The sequence below is a fragment of the Dendronephthya gigantea genome, unplaced genomic scaffold (assembly GCF_004324835.1).
Source record: "Dendronephthya gigantea isolate DGI-Jeju-01 unplaced genomic scaffold, DenGig_1.0 000298F, whole genome shotgun sequence".
NCBI classification, from domain to species: Eukaryota; Metazoa; Cnidaria; class Anthozoa; order Malacalcyonacea; family Nephtheidae; genus Dendronephthya; species Dendronephthya gigantea.
In genome coordinates, this window is record NW_021163308.1 from 66,618 (window position 1) to 86,813 (window position 20,196).

At 36.7% G+C, this 20,196-nt stretch overlaps 14 non-coding genes across 14 annotated transcripts; 7 read left to right on the top strand and 7 right to left on the bottom strand.

The window, feature by feature from the left end:
- Positions 1-2,674: 2,674 nt before the first annotated feature.
- Positions 2,675-2,744, bottom strand: Trnac-gca. Its single transcript has one exon. It is a non-coding gene; the product is annotated as a tRNA-Cys (tRNA).
- A 1,680-nt stretch (positions 2,745-4,424) lies between these two features.
- Trnac-gca lies at positions 4,425-4,496 on the bottom strand. Its single transcript has one exon. It is a non-coding gene; the product is annotated as a tRNA-Cys (tRNA).
- A 315-nt stretch (positions 4,497-4,811) lies between these two features.
- Trnaq-uug lies at positions 4,812-4,883 on the bottom strand. Its single transcript has one exon. It is a non-coding gene; the product is annotated as a tRNA-Gln (tRNA).
- An 845-nt stretch (positions 4,884-5,728) lies between these two features.
- Positions 5,729-5,801, top strand: Trnat-ugu. The gene has a single exon. It is a non-coding gene; the product is annotated as a tRNA-Thr (tRNA).
- A 387-nt stretch (positions 5,802-6,188) lies between these two features.
- Positions 6,189-6,260, bottom strand: Trnac-gca. The gene has a single exon. It is a non-coding gene; the product is annotated as a tRNA-Cys (tRNA).
- A 1,236-nt stretch (positions 6,261-7,496) lies between these two features.
- Trnat-ugu lies at positions 7,497-7,569 on the top strand. Its single transcript has one exon. It is a non-coding gene; the product is annotated as a tRNA-Thr (tRNA).
- A 384-nt stretch (positions 7,570-7,953) lies between these two features.
- Positions 7,954-8,025, bottom strand: Trnac-gca. The gene has a single exon. It is a non-coding gene; the product is annotated as a tRNA-Cys (tRNA).
- A 113-nt stretch (positions 8,026-8,138) lies between these two features.
- On the top strand, positions 8,139-8,210 carry Trnam-cau. The gene has a single exon. It is a non-coding gene; the product is annotated as a tRNA-Met (tRNA).
- A 1,052-nt stretch (positions 8,211-9,262) lies between these two features.
- Trnat-ugu lies at positions 9,263-9,335 on the top strand. Its single transcript has one exon. It is a non-coding gene; the product is annotated as a tRNA-Thr (tRNA).
- A 382-nt stretch (positions 9,336-9,717) lies between these two features.
- Positions 9,718-9,789, bottom strand: Trnac-gca. The gene has a single exon. It is a non-coding gene; the product is annotated as a tRNA-Cys (tRNA).
- Positions 9,790-9,901: 112 nt separating this feature from the next.
- On the top strand, positions 9,902-9,973 carry Trnam-cau. Its single transcript has one exon. It is a non-coding gene; the product is annotated as a tRNA-Met (tRNA).
- Positions 9,974-10,104: 131 nt separating this feature from the next.
- Trnaq-uug lies at positions 10,105-10,176 on the bottom strand. Its single transcript has one exon. It is a non-coding gene; the product is annotated as a tRNA-Gln (tRNA).
- Positions 10,177-11,015: 839 nt separating this feature from the next.
- On the top strand, positions 11,016-11,088 carry Trnat-ugu. The gene has a single exon. It is a non-coding gene; the product is annotated as a tRNA-Thr (tRNA).
- A 1,244-nt stretch (positions 11,089-12,332) lies between these two features.
- Trnas-cga lies at positions 12,333-12,414 on the top strand. Its single transcript has one exon. It is a non-coding gene; the product is annotated as a tRNA-Ser (tRNA).
- The last annotated feature ends 7,782 nt before the right edge of the window (positions 12,415-20,196 follow it).

Sequence of the window (20,196 nt, forward strand, 5' to 3'; positions counted from 1 at the left end):
CTAGAATCCTGCCATTTTTGGTTCACAAATGGATACCAGAAGGAAATGATGACTGGGAATTGTTCACTGATTTAATGCATATTGTTGATATATTGTTTGCCCCAGTGATTGAGAAAGGTACTACACTCTATCTTCGGCTCATAATCAGCGAGTATCTGGAACAGTTTAAAAGGCTCTATCCTGAAAGAAAACTTATTCCAAAACAGCATTTCATGGTTCATTACCCAAACCAAATTCTAAGGTATGTCTATATTGATCTGGTTCTCACAGGTGGTGGCTTCAATGCTGAACACCCCAGTACATTTGATAATTTTAATTATTTATTTTATATATTTTAGATATGGACCCCTTGTGCGCAACTGGTGCATGCGCTTTGAGGCTAAGCATCATTATTTTAAGCTTTTGGCGCAGACTGTAGGTTGCTTCAAGAATATAGCAAAGACATTAGCTACCAGGCACCAACGGCTTCAGTGTTACTGGCTTAGTGACAGTGATGGCTATTTAAGGAGTGATACTGAGGTTGGACCAGGTTAGTGAACAACAAAAGTGCATACTGGATATTAGCTGGAATTTTGTAATGGTTTTTAGGATGTTAAATGTTGTTATAAGTATCCTTTATTTCTACTTCATGTATTTATTAATATTCTGCTTAGGTAAAGTTTTTTATGTGAAGGATCTGGAAGAGAAAGAATGCACCTCACTGTGCCAGTTGGGCAACAATTTGGATCAGAATTCAACTGTGACACTGTAAGTTTGTTCTTATATATGGTAAAAATTATTTAAAACTGGACTGAAAAGTGAAAACTATATTCTATTCTAGGTTGAATTGGGTGAAAGTCAATGGTTACAAGTACAAAAAGAATATGATCATAGTCTATCAGCAATTAATTTTTCCTGTGTTTCTTTTTATACATAATGTTTTTTTTATGCCAAACATGGATGTTATGTTTTCTTGCAAGAAAGTAAATACAGTTGCTTTTAGCAGGCACATTCATTGCTATGAGGTTGAAGTTTTGGACGAATTTGTGCCCTTATTATTTTCTGGGATGCTAGATCATCATCCTCTAGATCTTTATACCATTATTGTAAATAGAGAATCAAAACACTTTGTAAGAATGAAGTACGACCTATCTGATGCTGAACAATAGTATACATATGTTAAAGAAATTATTAAACATATTAAAGAAATTCAGTAAATAAATGAATTGTCTGACCCATGATACTGTGCCTGCCTGGAAACATTTAACGAAAAAACTGCATGTGCATGCCTGCTTAGGAACATTTGACGAAAACACGTTTTCGTACCTGGTATACAAATTGTTGTGACCCAGGGTCTATTGGTCTCTTAGTATGTAGTCAATTCCCATTCGTTTGTATCTATACAACCATATACTTTTTATTTTGCAACAAATCAAGCATTTTCCGTCGCGGTCTTAATTTATAAGGCATTGAATTTTGTACACAATTTAGATGTAAGTTTACGCTCTTCAAGTGCAATTTTAAAACTCATATCGGGTAAATATACACCGTAGACGGTAAATTTACAACGCTCTCGGTGTTTAATAACCTTGCTTTTACTTACACCAGATCACGGTACATTCACGTTTTTTTGGTGTATTAATACAAAAACCAAAGTGTAGATATACACTTATCGAGTGTAAGCATATCTTACACTAAACAGGTGTATACTAACGCAACCGTTCAGTGTAATATAACCTGAGCAGTAGGTAAATGTATGCCATTTTTAGGTAAAAAAACACCAAATTTGGTGTAACCTAGGTTTGTTTGTTTTTACACCGAGAAAGTGTTATAGAAACGCTAGCATAGTGTAGAGTTACGCTTTTTAAGTGTATTGCTACACTCCAATGGTGTTTGACTTGGCAAAACACCTAATCGGTGTTATCCTACACCAGTTTCGTGTTGGCGTAACACTGCGAAATTTACAGTGTGTCATATGCTATATTTTTAGATACCTGTAAGAGAAAGCCTGAAATAAAAAATACCTAAGAGGACAATGAATGTTTTCAAAGAGTTTCTACCAAGAATTGAACTCCGCTTCTCGAAGTCAGAGTCCGAAGTGATAACCATTACACTACAGACTCTAAAAATCTATCAAACTTACTGACGAATGTTGGCTGCATAGTATATAATTATGTAGTTTGCTACGCGCATGCACATTATTAAGATAAAGTATTCGTATAATTATATTCGTGTTAAGCTTGCACATACGCCTCATTAGCTCAGTGGTAGAGCACTGTCTGTAACCAGGGGTCCAGAGTTCAACTCTCTGATGAGGCTTTTGCATACTTTTGTATTTACAAAAGAATATATGGAACTATAGCAACTATATGATTTATCCTACTCGGAGCCCGAAGTGCTAACCATTACACCACAGGACATAAACACCTAGAAAATTACTCAGAATTCCTGAATCTACAGTATATCTATGCACGCCCATTATAAAGATAAGTAATTATATTCCTGTATCCAGGTATGGACTCCCATTTTACAAATTTATAGAACATGCGTGTGTCCAGAGAGTCATTGAAAAAACACTAAACTGCAAGGATTATTTATCAATCAAACGGATTGTTGCAACGATAATAAGTTGGGTTTTTTTAATTCACTAATTAGTTCGATAAAAATGTTGGATTTTTTTTCTTTATAAAAGAGAAGGGAGCGAGCGGAGTTGAACCACTGACCTCGATCTGCAGTCGAATGCTCTACCACTGAGCTACACTCCCTGATCGTGCTACCTGTTTGTGCTATTCTTAAAGAACATTTCTTGCTGTTCTTACCTTATTCGAAATGGCACAAGTTTTATATTCATAGCATAGATGCAGTGTGTAGCAGCAGGGTGGCGCAGTGGAAGCGTGCTGGGCCCATAACCAGAGGTCAATGGATCGAAACCATTTCCTGCTAAAGTTATCATTTCAATAAAAAAGATCTTTTTCGAAATCTTATTCAAAACATATATTAATTTTTTTCTCAATGGGCTATAAGAGAAAACCAGAGCTAAAAATTTACATAAAGACATAGAATTAACAGTTCCAGAAAGGTTCTATCGAGAATTGAACTCGAATTCCCGGATTCAAAGTCGAAGTGTTAACCATTACACCACAGAACCTAACCATCTACTGAAAGACACAGCAGAAATTGGTGTTTGAGACATTTCAACCCTGAAATCTAATCGTGGTTCCAATTGTGTATTTCTGTACCGCTATCAAGAGAAACTTTTGAATAGCATGAAAAGTTCAATTTTTCTTCCGAATACGTTATCTGCAATCTTTTGACGACTCATCATATACATCTGACCCGCGCTGTGATGTTACGTCTATATACACTCACATTATTAAGATGAAGTATTTACATATTCCCCTATTCCAGGTATGGAGCCCTGGTTTACAAATATAATATAGAACATGCATGTGTCCCAGAGAGTCATTCAAAAACTAAACTGCATGGATTGTTTTCAAACGTAAGGCTTTTTCCCACCGCGGAAAATAAACTGGATTTTTCATGCACTAATGGGTACCATAAAAATATTTAATTTTTCTTTAATTTATAGAACCAGGAAAGAGCGAGCGGAGTTGAACTACTGACCCCAGTGAGCTGTCAACCTGCAGTCGGATGCTCTACCACTATATGCTACTCTCTCTGAGCGTTCCATGCAGCATACCTGTCATATGCTATATTTTTAGATACCTGTAAGAGAAAGCCTGAAATATAAAAATACCTAAAGACGGACAATGAATGTTTTCAAAGAGTTTCTCCAAGAATTGAACTCCGCTTCTCGAAGTCAGAGTCCGAAGTGATAACCATTACACCACAGACTCTAAAAAATCTATCAAACTTACTGACGAATGTTGGCTGCATAGTATATAATTATGTAGTTTGCTACGCGCATGCACATTTAAGATAAAGTATTCGTATAATTATATTCGTGTTAAGCTTGCACATACGCCTCATTAGCTCAGTGGTTAGAGCACTGGTCTTGTAAACAAGGGGTCCAGAGTTCAACTCTCTGATGCATGAGGCTTTTGCATACTTTTGTATTTACAAAAGAATATATGGAACTATAGCAACTATATGATTTATCCTACTCGGAGCCCGAAGTGCTAACCATTACACCACAGGACATAAACACCTAGAAAAATTACTCAGAAATTCCTGAATCTACAGTATATCTATGCACGCCCATTATAAAGATAAAGTAATTATATTCCCTGTATTCCAGGTATGGACTCCCGTTTTACAAATTTATAGAACATGCGTGTGTCCCAGAGAGTCATTGAAAAAAACACTAAACTGCAAGGATTATTTATCAATCAAACGGATTGTTGCAACGAAAATAAGTTGGGTTTTTTTAATTCACTAATTAGTTCGATAAAAATGTTGGATTTTTTTTTCATTTATAAAAGAGAAGGGAGCGAGCGGAGTTGAACCACTGACCTCTCGATCTGCAGTCGAATGCTCTACCACTGAGCTACACTCCCTGATCGTGCATAACTGTTTGATGCTATTCTCCTAAAAGAACATTTCTTGCTGTTCTTACCTTATTCGAAATAGCACAAAATTTATATTCATAGCATAGATGCAGTGTGTAGCAAGCAGGGTGGCGCAGTGGAAGCGTGCTGGGCCCAAACCCAGAGGTCAATGGATCGAAACCATTTCCTGCTAAAGTTATCATTTCAATAAAAAAAGATCTTTCGAAATCTTATTCAAAAACATATATTTTTTCTCAAATGGGCTATAGCAGAAAACCAGAGCTAAAAAATTTACATAAAGACATAAAATTAACAATTCCAGCAAGGTTCTACCGAGAATTGAACTCGGATTCCCGGATTCAAAGTCCGAAGTGCTAACCATTACACCACAGAACCTAACCATCTGCTAAAAGACACAGCAGAAATTGGTGTTTGAGACATTTCAACCCGGAAATCTATTCGCTGGTTCACAATTGTGTATTTCTTTACCGCTATCAAAGAGAAACCTTTTGAATAGCATGAAAAAGTTCAATTTTTCTTCCGAATAAGTTATCTGCAATCTTTTGACGACTCATCATTTACATCTGACCCGCGCTGTGATGTATAGTCTATATACACGCACATTATTAAGATGAAGTATTTACATATATTCCCCCTATTCCAGGTATGGAGCCTAGTTTACAAATATAATATGGAACATGCATGTGTCCCAGAGAGTCATTCAAAAAACCTAAACTGCATGGATTGTTTATCAAACGTACGGCTGTTTCCCACGAAAAAAAAAAGGGATTTTTCATGCACTAATGGGTACCATAAAAATATTTAATTTATCTTTAATTTATAGAACAGGAAGGAGCGAGCGGAGTTGAACCACTGACCCAGTGACCTGTCAACCTGAAGTAGGATGCTCTACCACAATATGCTACTCTCTCTGAGCGTTCCTGCAGCATACCTGTCATATGCTATATTCTTAGATACCTGTAAGAGAAATCCTGAAATAAAAAAATACGTAAAGACGGAGAATGAATGTTTTCAAAAGAGTTTCTACCAAAGAATTGAACTCCGATTCTCGAAGTAAAAGTCCGAAGTGATAACTATTACACCGCAGACCCTAAAAATCTATCAAACTTATGACGAATGTTGGCTGCATAGTATATTATTATATAGTTTGCTACACGCGCATGCACATTATTAAGATAAAGTATTCATATAATTATATTCGTGTTGAAGCTTGCACATACGCCAATTAGCTCAGTTGGTTAGAGCACTGGTCTTGTAAACCAGGGGTCCAGAGTTCAACTCTCTGATTAGGCATTTCCATACTTTTGTATTTACAAAAGTATATATGCAACTATAGCAACTATATAATTTATCCTACTCGGAGCCCGAAGTGCTAACCATTACAACACAGGACATATAAACACCTAGAAAAATTACTGAGAAATTCCTGGCTCTACAGTGTATCTATGCACGCCCATTATAAAGATAAAGTAATTATATTCCCTGTGTATCCAGGTATGGACTCCCGTTTTACAAATTTATAGAACATGCGTGTGTCCCAGAGAGTCATTGAAAAAACACTAAAGTGCAAGGATTATTTATCAATCAAACGGATTGTTGCAACGAAAATAAGTTGGGTTTTTTTAATTCACTAATTAGTTCGATAAAAATGTTGGATTTTTTTTTCTTTTATAAAGGAGAAGGGAGCGAGCGGAGTTGAACCACTGACCTCTCGATCTGCAGTCGAATGCTCTACCACTGAGCTACACTCCCTGATCGTGCATACCTGTTTGATGCTATTCTCCTAAAAGAACATTTCTTGCTGTTCTTACCTTATTCGAAATGGCACAAGTTTTATATTCATAGCATAGATGCAGTGTGTAGCAAGCAGGGTGGCGCAGTGGAAGCGTGCTGGGCCCATAACCCAGAGGTCAATGGATCGAAACCATTTTCCTGCTAAAGTATCATTTCAATAAAAAGATCTTTTCGAAATCTTATTCAAAAACATATATTAATTTTTTTCTCAAATGGGCTATAAGAGAAAAACCAGAGCTAAAAAATTTACATAAAGACATAGAATTAACAGTTCAGAAAGGTTCTATCGAGAATTGAACTCGGATTCCCGGATTCAAAGTCCGAAGTGTTAACCATTACACCACAGAACCTAACCATCTACTGAAAGACACAGCAGATATTGGTTTTGAGACATTTCAACCCGGAAATCTAATCGCTGGTTCACAATTGTGTATTTGTACCGCTATCAAAGAGAAACCTTTTGAATAGCATGAAAAAGTTCAATTTTTCTTCCGAATACGTTATCTGCAATCTTTTGACGACTCATCATATACATCTGACACGCGCTGTGATGTATAGTCTATATACACTCACATTATTAAGATGAAGTATTTACATATATTCCCCCTATTCCAGGTATGGAGCCCTGGTTTACAAATATAATATAGAACATGCATGTGTCCCAGAGAGTCATTCAAAAACCTAAACTGCATGGATTGTTTATCAAACGTACGGCTTTTTCCCACCGCAAAAATAAACTGGGATTTTTCATGCACTAATGGGTACCATAAAAATATTTAATTTTTCTTTAATTTATAGAACAGGAAAGAGCGAGCGGAGTTGAACTACTGACCCCAGTGAGCTGTCAACCTGCAGTCGGATGCTCTACCACTATATGCTACTCTCTCTGAGCGTTCCATGCAGCATACCTGTCATATGCTATATTTTTAGATACCTGTAAGAGAAAGCCTGAAATAAAAAAATACCTAAAGACGGACAATTGAATGTTTTCAAAGAGTTTCTACCAAGAATTGAACTCCGCTTCTCGAAGTCAGAGTCCGAAGTGATAACCATTACACTACAGACTCTAAAAATCTATCAAACTTACTGACGAATGTTGGCTGCATAGTATATAATTATGTAGTTTGCTACGCGCATGCACATTATTAAGATAAAGTATTCGTATAATTATATTCGTGTTAAGCTTGCACATACGCCTCATTAGCTCAGTGGTTAGAGCACTGGTCTTGTAAACCAGGGGTCCAGAGTTCAACTCTCTGATGAGGCTTTTGCATACTTTTGTATTTACAAAAGAATATATGGAACTATAGCAACTATATGATTTATCCTACTCGGAGCCCGAAGTGCTAACCATTACACCACAGGACATAAACACCTAGAAAATTACTCAGAAATTCCTGAATCTACAGTATATCTATGCACGCCCATTATAAAGATAAAGTAATTATATTCCCTGTATTCCAGGTATGGACTCCCATTTTACACAAATTTATAGAACATGCGTGTGTCCCAGAGAGTCATTGAAAAAACACTAAACTGCAAGGATTATTTATCAATCAAACGGATTGTTGCAACGATAATAAGTTGGGTTTTTTTAATTCACTAATTAGTTCGATAAAAATGTTGGATTTTTTTTTCTTTTATAAAAGAGAAGGAGCGAGCGGAGTTGAACCACTGACCTCTCGATCTGCAGTCGAATGCTCTACCACTGAGCTACACTCCCTGATCGTGCATACCTGTTTGATGCTATTCTCCTAAAAGAACATTTCTTGCTGTTCTTACCTTATTCGAAATGGCACAAGTTTTATATTCATAGCATAGATGCAGTGTGTAGCAAGCAGGGTGGCGCAGTGGAAGCGTGCTGGGCCCATAACCCAGAGGTCAATGGATCGAAACCATTTCCTGCTAAAGTTATCATTTCAATAAAAAAGATCTTTTCGAAATCTTATTCAAAAACATATATTAATTTTTTTCTCAAATGGGCTATAAGAAGAAAACCAGAGCTAAAAAATTACATAAAGACATAGAATTAACAGTTCCAGAAAGGTTCTATCGAGAATTGAACTCGAATTCCCGGATTCAAAGTCCGAAGTGTTAACCATTACACCACAGAACCTAACCATCTACTGAAAGACACAGCAGAAATTGGTGTTTGAGACATTTCAACCCTGAAATCTAATCGCTGGTTCACAATTGTGTATTTCTGTACCGCTATCAAAGAGAAACCTTTTGAATAGCATGAAAAAGTTCAATTTTTCTTCCGAATACGTTATCTGCAATCTTTTGACGACTCATCATATACATCTGACCCGCGCTGTGATGTATAGTCTATATACACTCACATTATTAAGATGAAGTATTTACATATTCCCCCTATTCCAGGTATGGAGCCCTGGTTTACAAATATAATATAGAACATGCATGTGTCCCAGAGAGTCATTCAAAAAACCTAAACTGCATGGATTGTTTATCAAACGTACGGCTTTTTCCCACCGCGAAAATAAACTGGGATTTTTCATGCACTAATGGGTACCATAAAATATTTAATTTTTCTTTAATTTATAGAACAGGAAAGAGCGAGCGGAGTTGAACTACTGACCCCAGTGAGCTGTCAACCTGCAGTCGGATGCTCTACCACTATATGCTACTCTCTCTGAGCGTTCCATGCAGCATACCTGTCATATGCTATATTTTTAGATACCTGTAAGAGAAAGCCTGAAATATAAAAATACCTAAAGACGGACAATGAATGTTTTCAAAGAGTTTCTACCAAGAATTGAACTCCGCTTCTCGAAGTCAGAGTCCGAAGTGATAACCATTACACCACAGACTCTAAAAATCTATCAAACTTACTGACGAATGTTGGCTGCATAGTATATAATTATGTAGTTTGCTACGCGCATGCACATTATTAAGATAAAGTATTCGTATAATTATATTCGTGTTAAGCTTGCACATACGCCTCATTAGCTCAGTGGTTAGAGCACTGGTCTTGTAAACAAGGGGTCCAGAGTTCAACTCTCTGATGAGGCTTTTGCATACTTTTGTATTTACAAAAGAATATGGAACTATAGCAACTATATGATTTATCCTACTCGGAGCCCGAAGTGCTAACCATTACACCACAGGACATAAACACCTAGAAAAATTACTCAGAAATTCCTGAATCTACAGTATATCTATGCACGCCCATTATAAAGATAAAGTAATTATATTCCCTGTATTCCAGGTATGGACTCCCGTTTTACAAATTTATAGAACATGCGTGTGTCCCAGAGAGTCATTGAAAAAACACTAAACTGCAAGGATTATTTATCAATCAAACGGATTGTTGCAACGAAAATAAGTTGGGTTTTTTTAATTCACTAATTAGTTCGATAAAAATGTTGGATTTTTTTTTCATTTATAAAAGAGAAGGGAGCGAGCGGAGTTGAACCACTGACCTCTCGATCTGCAGTCGAATGCTCTACCACTGAGCTACACTCCCTGATCGTGCATAACTGTTTGATGCTATTCTCCTAAAAAGAACATTTCTTGCTGTTCTTACCTTATTCGAAATAGCACAATTTATATTCATAGCATAGATGCAGTGTGTAGCAAGCAGGGTGGCGCAGTGGAAGCGTGCTGGGCCCATAACCCAGAGGTCAATGGATCGAAACCATTTCCTGCTAAAGTTATCATTTCAATAAAAAAGATCTTTTCGAAATCTTATTCAAAAACATATATTTTTTCTCAAATGGGCTATAGCAGAAAACCAGAGCTAAAAAATTTACATAAAGACATAAAATTAACAATTCCAGCAAGGTTCTACCGAGAATTGAACTCGGATTCCCGGATTCAAAGTCCGAAGTGCTAACCATTACACCACAGAACCTAACCATCTGCTACACAGCAGAGAAATTGGTGTTTGAGACATTTCAACCCGGAAATCTATTCGCTGGTTCACAATTGTGTATTTCTTTACCGCTATCAAAGAGAAACCTTTTGAATAGCATGAAAAAGTTCAATTTTTCTTCCGAATAAGTTATCTGCAATCTTTTGACGACTCATCATTTACATCTGACCCGCGCTGTGATGTATAGTCTATATACACGCACATTATTAAGATGAAGTATTTACATATATTCCCCCTATTCCAGGTATGGAGCCTAGTTTACAAATATAATATGGAACATGCATGTGTCCCAGAGAGTCATTCAAAAAACCTAAACTGCATGGATTGTTTATCAAACGTACGGCTGTTTCCCACGAAAAAAAAAGGGATTTTTCATGCACTAATGGGTACCATAAAAATATTTAATTTATCTTTAATTTATAGAACAGGAAGGAGCGAGCGGAGTTGAACCACTGACCCCAGTGACCTGTCAACCTGAAGTAGGATGCTCTACCACAATATGCTACTCTCTCTGAGCGTTCCTGGCAGCATACCTGTCATATGCTATATTCTTAGATACCTGTAAGAGAAATCCTGAAATAAAAAAATACGTAAAGACGGAGAATGAATGTTTTCAAAGAGTTTCTACCAAGAATTGAACTCCGATTCTCGAAGTAAAAGTCCGAAGTGATAACTATTACACCGCAGACCCTAAAAATCTATCAAACTTTATGACGAATGTTGGCTGCATAGTATATTATTATATAGTTTGCTACACGCATGCACATTATTAAGATAAAGTATTCATATAATTATATTCGTGTGAAGCTTGCACATACGCCACATTAGCTCAGTGGTTAGAGCACTGGTCTTGTAAACCAGGGGTCCAGAGTTCAACTCTCTGATTAGGCATTTCCATACTTTTGTATTTACAAAAGTATATATGCAACTATAGCAACTATATAATTTATCCTACTCGGAGCCCGAAGTGCTAACCATTACAACACAGGACATATAAACACCTAGAAAAATTACTGAGAAATTCCTGGCTCTACAGTGTATCTATGCACGCCCATTATAAAGATAAAGTAATTATATTCCCTGTATTCCAGGTATGGACTCCCGTTTTACAAATTTATAGAACATGCGTGTGTCCCAGAGAGTCATTGAAAAAACACTAAAGTGCAAGGATTATTTATCAATCAAACGGATTGTTGCAACGAAAATAAGTTGGGTTTTTTTAATTCACTAATTAGTTCGATAAAAATGTTGGATTTTTTTCAATGGATCGAAACCATTTCCTGCTAAAGTTGCCATTTCAATAGAAAAGATCTTTTCAGCGCACATTGTAGGTGTCATTTTTTGTTGAGAAATTTTATTTTTCTTAAATGAAGTGTGAGAGAAAAGCCTGAACTCAAAAACTATACTCCCCGATCGTGCATACCTGCATGCGCTAATATTTTCTCAGATACCTGTAAGAACATTTCCCGCTTTTCTTAACTTATTCGGAACAGCACAAGTAAAAAGAAAATACAGATCTGTGTATATATCCATGGCATAGAAGCAGTGTGTAGCAAGCTGGGTGGGGCAGTGGAAGCGTGCTGGGCCCATAAACCATGGCCTGTTTGCTCGTCTAGTTTGAAAGAGAACGGTCTTAATAACAATTTGCAAATGGTGTAGGTAATGATTATGCTGTATTTTCTTTTGAAATAAAAGTGGTACGTGTTCCCGTTCCAACATTAGATGCACTCTCTCAACTTAATTTAAGTATCAACATTATAAAAATATAGTGAGCTACGATTTTGCATCAATGTAGTCATATCAACACTGTCCACGATTGCTTTTTACACGTGCTTCATTAGCTCAAGGCTAGGGCCCGTTGTATCAAGCCCGTTTGGCTTAAACGGTGGATAAATCAAGTATGAAGGTCTAAATCAAGGTCTAGTAAACCAGGGGTGCGGAGTTCGAATCTCTGACGAGGCTCTTCACATTTTCCACTTAAACTCAATGATATGAACGACTTTTGTGATTGACTTCTGGTAACAATAGTGAACTGCAATGTTTATGCATGATTCGATCTTTCAGAAATCAATTCCTATAATACTTGCTTGTGTTTTATTGTGTTTTTTTTTCATTGCCTTTCAACTGGCAATTATGTAGTCGTGGCTGAGTGGTTAAGGCGACAGGCTCGAAATCTGTTGGGATATTCCCGCGCAGGTTCAAATCCTGCCGTCTACCAGTCTTGTTATCTCAAAAGATTTTCATAACACGGAGAAATTGTTTGCCAGCTGGTGGAATTTCGTTTTATACTATACGATATATTTTTTTCATTTTTTAGGCAAAGACAATCAGAGTAGTCAAAATTTTTAAAACTTGTGGTAAAATGTTAAATACTGTACCCTTTTAACCGAAGTAGTCGAATTTAGGCATTCTGATTCGGTTACTAAAAATGTAAACAAGCATGCTGTTTGGTTTAGAGCGAAATTGCCTCTTCTTATAAGGACCTCTATTCAGAAATATTATTTTCCCTTTATAGGCTCGCTTTTAAGAGTATAGTATTAGGCTGTCTGCCGCCCGAGTCAACGGAACTTTAATTTTTCACTTACCGCTATGCCGGCCGGAATTTTTGATAACTTACCGTAAGCTACTGCACTTTTTTCGCTTTGGGTGCAGCAGACACAGTGGACACGGATTCGATTCCCGTGCAAGCTCTGATTGCCCTCCCAACTTGAAATTTTTCTAAGATTGAGTTTCCTTCTTCAAGACAAAAAGCAGTGTTGATCTCCCCATAAAACTTTGATCCCATGCAGTGTCAATCCCATATGGAAATATACAACGAGGAGATCTACTATGCATGCACAAATGTATTCATAGTAAAGACATGTCATACATGAAGACGTTGTCATTCATATTACAAGAACTGAACATCGGCAAACATGCAGAATTAGCTTGGAAGGGATTCGTTTTTACAATTGCAAAAGCGTTATGTGTTTGCCTTATTAGGGACCTTAAGCATGTTGAACGGCATCACGACGACGACGCGGCTGAAATTCTCCTTTAAATAAATGCTATAACACGGTTGTTGTTGTATATAATTATATGTAACGATTTAGTGAGTATAAGGCGTTAAGAACATTGCGTTTATGTTGAAGGACAATTCTATAGAGCCTAATTCGAGATAGTATACGTGCTCGTTAGGTCCTGAAATGCACCCGTTCTGGGCAAGACGTAAAAAACCACGTTTTTCCGTTGTAAACAGAACGAAGACGACGTCTAAAGCCGGTCTTCCACTAGCGATATTTTTTCGCGCGAAGCGCGAATTGCTCCTTTGTATTTGAGCAATTTGTTCCAGATGGTTGCAGTTGAGAGGTCTGAAACAAAAGTAAAATGTCGCTTCGTGCGAAAAATATCGCTAGTGGAAAACCGGCTTAAAACCCATCATGGGTCTTTAATTATTCATTTCTTCTCAATGACCCATTGTATTGATAACCGTTGTCGTCGCGTTCGCGTCCTGCATGCTTAAGGTCGCTATTGTCTGAGTGGTTAGAGCACTGGTCTCGTAAACTAGGGGTCCGGAGTTCAACTCTCTGATAAGATTTTCCGCGTTCTTACCTTTTTCAGAATAGCGCAAATTAAAAGAAAATATATATCTGCGTATATATTCACAGCACTAGGGCAGTGTGTAGCATGCAGGGTTGCGAAGTGGAAGCGTGCAGGGCCCATAACCCAGAGGTCAGTAGATCGAAACCATTTCCCGCTAAACTTCTCATCTCAATAAAAAGGCCTCTTACCTTGTGTGGACATTCTAGGTTTTTCTTCAAAAAGGTTTATTTTTTCATTAATATGAGCTATAAGAGAAAAGCCTGAACTCAAAAAACAAGACGCCTATTCTGGCGTTAACTCCGGCGTGGCGCGCACGTGCGAAATAGCAGCGATATTATTAAAATAGGACCAGAATCTACATGTATTAAATATATTCTTACCCCAATTCAATTTAAACTTAATCGAACAGCATCAAAAGAACGGTTATTTGTTCCTCTTGGAGGAATTGCCGTATCATGCGAGCGAAATCGAATCGCGCATCGGAAAATTAGCCAAAGCTGTGCACCAGCACAACTCTTGGGAGACAAGACTGGGACATAGATAAATCCAATCACATACACATTTCAAATACTAGTATATTTCGCATTGTAGACTTGCGACGACGAAAAATAATAAAAAAAACTAAAAAAAACCGAGGCAAATTTTCAACTCCGTCGCTGACGCCGGAGTAATTACATAAAGACGTGAGATTTGAATTCGAATTCTCGGATTTAGAGTCCGATGTTATAACCATTACACCAATATAGGCCGTATTCTCTGGCACGAAATGTCGCTTAGAAAACGATTTTCGTTGCCCCCCTTCGGGCACTACTTGAAAACACGATAGAAAATTAGGATAAATTACAGAAAGTCTAAATTTACTTGTTTTCACCTTCACAAACTTGCAGTTATCGAGCATTTCATCTTCGAAAAATCAGTGAATTTGCATGTTTTGCAATACACCGACGCCATTTTGATTCAGGAAATGTGATAGATACTTGGTGTAATATACGACATATATAGCAGATTCAGCAGTTTTATACCGGTATTTACATGAAGCTCCGGCATTTTTGCTGTGCAAGCAGGTTTCAACAAGGAAGCTTTCAGTGGAGTTTTACGAGGTTTTTCGCAAATATTCATAGTTTTTCAAAACTAAATTAGTCAGAGAAGACTTCCGCAAATTTGCGATTTTTTTAAAGCATTCTGCTCTTGATATTTACAAATAAATAAGAACAACTTTATATCATCCACGAGCGTTTTGTTTCTAGCCAATTTACATAAAATAATTACTACACAATTCTTTTTCAGCATACCCTTTATTTTATATTAACTACTTTTATAATACACACGTTTTCTCAACAAAACTATTTACAACATCTCAGTTTTTTGACAAAGTTAATTACCAACGCCAACATCTATTTAAACGTGATTTGCAACGTACAACTACTGTACATGTTAAAATATTGAACGCGCATACCAAGGTTGATATAAGCCATACGTTTTAATACCATTGTGGGAGAATTACGAGCGCCTTATAATTTTAAAACACAAATAAGATTTTGAACTCAACCCGGCTTTTAATCGGACAGCTAATACCACAACTCATCATCGACGTCATCTCCGAAATCCAGATTAGATCCTGATCCTTCAAGTTCATCATCGTCATCAGATTGAGCCAGGCCATAACAGCTATCATCGTCGTTACCATCTTCAACTACTGCATTCTGGCAATCACCACACGAACAGAGGTCGGTGCATTTTAAGTCCAAGTTATCTCCAGCTCGCCAACCAGTGATGGAAGATCGACTTCTGCACTTAAACACTGATACCATGATGCTGCTTGATTGCTAATGCCATTACCGGTAAAAGCAGGAAAGCCTTGTAAACAAAGAGCAACATCCATGCCCAAGAATTTCGAGATAACTGGCACAAACACGCAACGACGTCTATCTCCCGTGCCAGTCAAAAAGAAAATCTCTTGTGCATCTGTTGTTGCATGGCAATCGCAGGTATAAGAACATCTGTATCAGGGCTTTTGATAATAACTTTATCGTACGTTGCTGCTGCGTGGTTAGCACTTAGCATGAAGAATTAAACGTGTCTGCTTCTTCGTCGTTGCTATGAAGCGAAGACACCTCCTTACTTGTAACACTATCGTTCGGGGAATCACCGGGATATAAAACATAGCATCTTTCTTTAGCAGTTACGTAAATAGTTGAAATGGAACACCACCGGGAGGAGTTACATGACCTCCAGTGTTCACATAAGAAAGATATGAGGGATTCCTTGTTTTCACCGCATCTTAAACACTTTTTCCACGGTTTTGGAACACTCTGATTTTATCCGAAGATTTGAACTTTCTGGACTCCTTTTTCACTTTTCAGCTCTTCGTTATCTCTCTCCATTCTTTATGCTCAACTAAGGATACCTGTCTGTAACAATCTAATCGTTTGGAATTATACTTTCGTGCTAGCGTGATGAGGTTTTTAAAAGAGCATCATCGCCAAATATTTTCCATTTTCCTTTCATCGACTGAATAACTGCCATAGCATCTACAATCATTGCATTGTTGTTAAATGCACAAACATTGACTTCTGGATTTCCAGATTCATTTTCTAATACTTCAGCAAGTTTAGACTTAGGCCAACTTGGCAGTTTTCACATGTCCTCTCACGTTTTCATAACGAAAATATTTGAAATTTGTTTTGTTTCAACTTCGTAAAGATGTCTTGGTCTTCGCCCAACAAATTCGTTTTTAGTGGATTAATGATAATAAGATAAAGGCGTTGGTAATTAACTTTGTCAAAAAACTAAGATGTTGTAAATAGTTTTGTTGAGAAAACGTGTGCATTATAACAGTAGTTAATATAAAACAAAGGTTATGCTGGAAGGGAATTGTGTAGTAATTATTTTATACAACTTGACTAGAAACAAAACGCTCGTGGATGATTTTGATGCGTGTAATTAAAATTGGCGGATGTTTATCCGATTAATTGTTGTCTAAGTCTTCTCTCTGACTAATTTAGTTTTGAAAAACTTTGAAAATTTGCGAAAAACCTTGTAAAACTCCACTTAAAGCTTCCTTTTGAAACCTGCTTGCACAGCAAAAATGCCGGAAGCTTCATGTAAATACCGGTACAAAACTGCTGAATCAAAAGGGCGTCGGTGTATTGCAAAACATGCAAATTCACTGATTTTTCGAAGATGAAATGCTCGAGAACTGCAGGTTTGTAAAGGTGAAAACAAGTGAATTTAGACTTTCTATAATTTATCCCAATTTTCTATCGTGTTTTCAAGTAGTGCCCGAAGGGGGCAACGAAACTGAACGATAATCGGCTACAGAATACGGCCTAATAGAACCTAAACATCTACCAAAGTTACTGAGTTTGAGAAATGCAAAGTAATTATATTCGCGATTTGTCAGACGCGCTTTATATTAACTCAGTTGTCAGAGCTCTGGTCTTGTAAACCAGGGATCCAGAGGTCAAATCTCTTAGAGGCTTTTGGTTTCATACTTTTGTAAATTATAGAAAACTATGGCATTAACTATGGCAACTATACAGGGTGAGTAAAAAAAACCTGACACCTTTGAAATTCAGATTAGCCCCATAGCGGCAGGTATGTGACAGAAGTTGCTTAAAATACCTCTTGGGTATACGAAGCATATCAAATAATTGAACCCATTAATTAGCCTAAAACATAAAGGTTGTGATGAACCCATGACCTCTCGCACCCGAAGAGAGAATCATACCAATTGACCAGCAAGCCCTATCTGGTTAGAAGTCGAAATAATAATCGCTGAGATTAAAAGCAATTTTATGGAAATGATGAGAAAAAAATTATCATGTATTTCATTGAAGAGTGAAGACAATACCACTGTGCAACTAGCAGCTGAGTCGCGCGGTTTTATATCAAATAAATGCTTGTTAATAATGGTAATAGAACGAATAGGAGTGCAATTAATGCCAAAATCATACGAGTGATTACAAAATCAACCAACCGCGCAGCGGGAGGTTGATTTGTTAAGCACGAGTATGATTTGGCATTAATTGCACGACTTAATTCGTTCTATTACTTATTAATTATCCATCTTCTGTAATCAAAAATTCTGGTCATTTTCTTCACCAAATATATCATTTAAAAGGTCAAAATTTTCAAAATCATTGTCAAATTCCTCCATTTTTAAAAATTTCGCGCCCCAAAAGAAAACAAATTCTTATTTTGTATCCTGAATGCTGATTGGCTACTTGTAAAGCTATGCTGAATTTCATTGGCTGTGAAGAAGAGTGCGATTACAGCTCACCAAGAGTGCGATTAATGATTAATCGCACTCCTGTAAACCAATCAAATTGAAGTATTTGACAGTGATTACAGAAGATGGATAATTAATGTTGAAATAAATTAAGACTGTTCTAAATTATCGTAAAAAACACTTTTTATAACACGTTTGCACTCATTCTGCATCTCTTGACACTATTCATCTATTTATTTACTATGCCCAAGTTTAAAGGGTAGGTACGTTACCTATATGAACAAGTTTGCTATTGGTTGATGATAACAATAGAACACCAAAAAACACAATGAATTATCCCCGAACCGGTGCGGAGCACCGTGCGAGGGTACTAATTCCGCCCGAAGATTAGGAATTAACCCCGGGTATTCTGACAGAACATAGACGAATCCAAAGTTGCCCAAATGTCATGGACGTTCAATGGTCATTGTACTTGTGCGCATGCGCGAAATTTAAACGAAGAAAGAACGGTCGTCTACAACTTGCTGATTGGCTAAGACAAAAAGAGAGCATAATATTTTACATCATAACCAAAGCATGGATATATTGTTTAATGTTTGTATATGAGCACCAATTATGCTTTCAAGTATACATACGACCATATTAGACCATTTAACCAGCGTGGTTATTCATTTCAAAATATTTGACATCATAACCAAGCATGGTTATATTGTTTAATGTTGGTATATGAGCACCAATTATGCTTTCAAGTTTACATACGACCATATTAGACCATTTAACCAGCGTGGTTATTCATTTCAAAATATTTGACATCATAGCTAGCCAAAGCATGGTTATATTGTTTAATGTTTGTATATGAGCACCAAATATGCTTTCAAGTTTACAAACGACCATATTAGACCATTTAACCAGCGTGGTTATTCATTTCAAAATATTTGACATCATAACCAAAGCATGGTTATTGTTTAAATAATGTTTGTATATGAGCAGCAAACATGCTTGAAAATTGAAACTTTAAATAGGACCCGAATTAAATCATTTAACCAGCCTGGCTATCCATGCCAAAACATTTTAGATCGTAACCAAAGCATGGTTCTATTTTTTTAATGAAGTCACGTTTTGAAGTGACATCATATTTTGCTTCAGTAGCCGTATCGGAACACGCCCATAAAGAAACCGGAAAAAAGGTTTTCTCTATTTATCCAAAATATTCGACATCATAACCAAAAAGCATGGTTATTTGCTTATACTCTTAAAGAAGGTCCTAATTTCGAGTGGAATTATACACACTTCAAATTAAAGCCAAAAACAGATGATAAAAATTTTATCAACGTTTCGGTCTTCCGTCAGGAATCAAACCTACGCTTTGGCGATGCTGGTGCAGCGTTCTTGGCAACTGAGCTACAGAGGTAGCCGAAAAGACCACGCGCGGTTAATGTGTATAATGATGGTAACGCCGGGAATATGTGTGGTTAAAGCTGTTATGATTTTTTGCCTTCATTCGATGGACGTAAATTCTAGAGGTTTAAAGGGTCATCATTTCGTGTGGAATGATACAGACTTCAAATTCAAACCAGGAACAGTTGATAGAAAAATAAATCAATTATCGCTAGTCTGATTTGATATGACCACAAAACAGGCTTACAAATTAATATGGGACAATTATTTGGCCATTAAAACAGCGTGCTTGTCTATGTTTCAAAATATTTGGTATCATAACTAAAACGTGGTTAAATTTTTTAATGTTTGTATATATGATCACCAATCATACTTTCCAGTTTACATAGGACCATATTAGACCATTTAACCAGCGTAGTTATTCATTTAAAAAAAATATATGCATGAGAGCGTCAGCATTTAAACGTCATTTTGCAAACTATTTTTTAAAAATATCAAATGAAATCATGGAGTCAAATATTAAAACAATAATAAAAGATTTAAAGATCGTCACAGCACAGAAACAGTTTGTAAAATAGGAACGACTCGTAGTTTATAATCTTTGAAGTGGTAGGTGTCTATATTTTCATTTTCAGTGTTTGCTGTAAGAATGCATTGTTATTTTGACAAGTACGAGCTTGATGTGTCGTTTTACAAGGAGCTAACCGACCGTTTAAAGTGCGTATATCAACCTCAGGGAAATAACCTACTGAGAAAGATTAGACGATTTTAAGAACATTTTAAATATA